General features: G+C 44.1%; 1 pseudogene; it reads right to left on the bottom strand.

Moving 5' to 3' along the window:
- Positions 1–219: 219 nt before the first annotated feature.
- On the bottom strand, positions 220–3,386 carry LOC149777891 (uncharacterized; annotated as a pseudogene).
- Positions 3,387–3,786: the final 400 nt, after the last annotated feature.

Here is a 3,786-nt window from a genome sequence, read left to right as displayed (position 1 = left end):
AAGTAGATTCCTTGGAAGAGCAATAAACCATATGACGCAAAAAGCAGTCTTTCTGATTAGGGCCGTCTGGCTGAAATCATGAAAGAAAAGTATGAGAGAATATCAATGATACATATATATATATATATATATATATATATATATATATATATATATATATATATATATATATATATATATATATATATATATATATGTGCTTTCTTAACCAGAGCAGTGTTAGTATTGCCCGTCATCCCTGCCGGGGTATAGGCCGCCCACAAAAGATCGCCAGAGGCTTCTGTCCTGTGCCATCACTTCAAGCTGACTCCAGGTGTGACCCATCTTAGTGATGTCCGCCTGAAGATCGTGTCGCCAGGTGTTTCTTGGTCATCCCCTTCTACGCTTGCCTTGAGGATTCCATATCAATGCCTGTCTGGTAATGTTGGTTGGCGGCTTACGTAGGGTGTGTCCTATCCAAACCCACCTTCTCTTCTTGATCTCGTCCTCTACTGGAAGCTGGGAGGTTCTCTGCCACAGGTTGGTGTTGCTGATGGTGTCTGGCCAGCGGATGTGAAGAATTCTTTTTAGGCAGCTGTTGATGAAGGTCTGAACTCTCTTTACGGTCGACTTGGTGGTTCTCTAGGTCTCTGTTCCATACAGTAGGACTGACTTTACGCTGGGGTTGAACAGTCTGATCTTGGTAGTTAAGGAAATTTCTTTGGAGCTCCATATGTTCCTGAGCTGTATGAAAGCTGCTCTCGCCTTTCCGATCCTTGCCTTGACATCTGCGTCTGTGCCACCCTGCTGGTTGATAATGCTGCCCAGGTACGTGAAGGACTCCACCTCTTCCAGGGGACTTCCCTGCAGTGTGACAGGGTTGTTACTGGCATAATTGATCTTGATGATCTTGGTCTTGTCTTTGTGGATGTTGAGGGCAACCTGTGCTGATGTGGCTGCCAGTACGTCGGTCTTGTCCTGCATTTGCTGCTGACTACGGGACAAGAGTGCTAGGTCATCGGCAAAGTCCAGGTACTTAAGTTGACTCCACAATGTCCACTGGATCCCATTTCTCCGCCCATTGGTGGACGTCTTCATAATCCAGTCGAAGGCGAGAAGGAAGAGAAACGGCGACAGCAAGCAGCCTTGCCTCACACCAGTCTGCACTAGGAAGCTGTCTGTGTGTTGTCCTGCATGAATGACTCTGCAGGACATTCCGTTGTAAGTGTTCTTGATCAGGTTCACCAGCTTGGTTGGGATGCCATAGTGGCGAAGACGTTTCCAGAGTGTATCTCGGTCCACGCTGTCGAATGCCTTCTTATAATTGACAAAGTTGATATAGAGTGAAGAATTCCACTCCAACGACTGCTCGACTATGATGCGAAGAGTAGCTATTTGGTCCGTACACGATCTATTCTGCCGGAAGCCCGCTTGCTCATCTCGTAACTGTGGGTCAACGGCCTCCTTCATCCTCTCCAAGAGGACCCGGTTGAAGACTTTCCCTGGTACTGATAAGAGAGTGATTCCTCTGTAGATGGAGCAGTTGCTGAGGTCGCCTTTCTTTGGGATCTTGATGAGGTGTCCCTCCTTCCAGTCAGTCGGTGTTTCTTCTTTCTCCCAGATCTTCTCAAAGAGGTGGTATAGCATTTCCACTGAAGCATCTATGTCTGCTCTGAGGGCTTCAGCTGGGATGCCATCCGGTCCAGCTGCCTTGTCGTTCTTCAGCTGGGTGATGGCTTTCCTGATCTCGTCTATGGTGGGATTGTCACAGCTTATGGGGAGATCTGCATTGGCTGGGTGGATTTCTGGGGGATTTAGTGGGGCTGGCCTGTTCAACAGTTCTTCAAAATGTTCTGCCCATCTCTTAATTTAGTGTTCTGTACTTGCTATGGTCTTTCCCTGTTTGTCCTTTAAGGGTCTCTCTGTTTTGCTGTACTTGCCGAACAGCTTCTTGGTGATGTCATACAGCTTCGTCATGTTTCCACATCTTGTCGCTTCTACTGCCTCTGCTGTCATTCATTCAACATAGCTTCTCTTGTCTATCTTGATGCTTCTTTTCACTTCTCTGTGGGCGTCAGTATACTCTTTTTGTACCTTTACTTTTGTAGTTCTTGTCCTACTGCTATTTACTGCTGCTTTTTTCTGTTTACGCTCCTTGATTTTGCGCAATGTTTCAGCTGAAATCCATTTTTCTGCTGGTGCTTCATGGGGCCAAGTACTTCTTGGCATGTTGATTTTATTGCCTCTTTAACTTTCTGCCATCTATTGTTTGCATTGTCTTTCTCGTCTTCAAGAAGCTCTTGCAGCACTTGGTACTTGTTGTTAAGCATCAGTCTGTATTCTTTAGTTTTTGCATCTTTCAACAGGCTGATGTTATACTTTGTTTTCCTCTCTTTGGTGCCCATCCAGTTCTTCTTCAGCTTAAGTTTCAGCCTTGCAAAAACTAAGTAGTGGTCAGATGCCACATCTGCTCCCCTCTTCACCCTCACATCTTGCAGGGATCTTCTGAACTTCTTGGCTATGCAGATGTGGTCAATCTGATTTTCTTTCACATGGTCTGGTGATATCCATGTGTTCATGTGGATTCTGTTGTGGGAAAAGATGGTACCCTCAATGACCAGGTTGTTCAGTGCACAATGGTCTGCAAATCTCTCTCCATTTTCATTCAGCTCGCCAAGGCCGTGGATCCCCATGGTTTGTTCATACCCTGTGTTGTCTGACCCAACTTTGGCATTGACGTCACCCATGAGGATGCTGATGTCTTTGTCTGGGAAGTTCTCTACTATATTCTGTACTCTGTTGTAAAACTGGTCCTTATCTTTTTCTTCACCGTCATTTGTTGGAGCGTAGCACTGTACGACGTTCATCTTTATTTTCTCCATCATGGTCCTAAAAGTTGCCGTGAGGATTCTGGGCCCATGTGATTCCCATCCTATCAGTGCATTATATACTTGCTTTCACAGCAAGAGCCCCACACCCTGTGTATGAGGCGCATTATCTTCCCCATGTCCTGAATACAGTAGCATCTCTCCTGTCATCAGTCTTCTTTGTTCGGATTGAGACCATCTTGTCTCACTAATGCCCAGTAGGTTGCAGTTCCTCATCTCTGCTGCTACCTGTGCTGTTTGTCCTGCCTCATACATTGTCCTCACATTCCATGTTGCGATGTTAATTCTCCTGTTTGGTAGAAGGGTGGTCTTCTTTATGGCATCCGCGGGCTCGCGGTTTTCACCACATTGTATCATAAATCTTCCAGAAGAAGACCCTTCCTCCCTCAGGCTTTCAGTTTCTGTTTTTTCTTCTGTTGGCGTTTTTGTAGCAAGTTGGGTTTTACAGGGTCGGGTTGCTAGCCCCAAGGCCAACCCTCCTCCTTTTACACCCGGGCTTGGGAGCAGAGCAGTGTACATTTATTAAAATCTTTGACATTTTCTTTGCAAATGAAAGTAAGATGGATACAAAATTTAAAAGTCAATTTTCAAAATTTGTGACGACTTAAAAAAGATACGGTTTATGTCCTTCCATGCGACTCATGATTTAATACTGCTAGCTTATTTGAAAAAAAAATATGTGCAATTCATCAAACTAATTGTTCTTTTTCGCAGACCTTATCGCAAGAACACACACAAGATACAAATATGTATAGATAGGTTATTTTTTCTCCCGTTAGATTCAGTTTTTTTAGTTACTACATGGCTTTGAAATATCCCATCTACTTTAGAAATCTATAGTTTGGAGAAAAATAAGTTTGCAAGACAAATTATTGAACAATTAAAGTAACAAGTTACTCTAAATTTGTAAAATAATAAT

Source organism: Sinohyriopsis cumingii, chromosome 17, assembly GCF_028554795.1.
Source record: "Sinohyriopsis cumingii isolate HCF-2022 chromosome 17, ASM2855479v2, whole genome shotgun sequence".
NCBI lineage: Eukaryota > Metazoa > Mollusca > Bivalvia > Unionida > Unionidae > Sinohyriopsis > Sinohyriopsis cumingii.
Note: the sequence above shows the minus strand (reverse complement) of the source record. Positions and strands in the feature narration are given on the sequence as shown.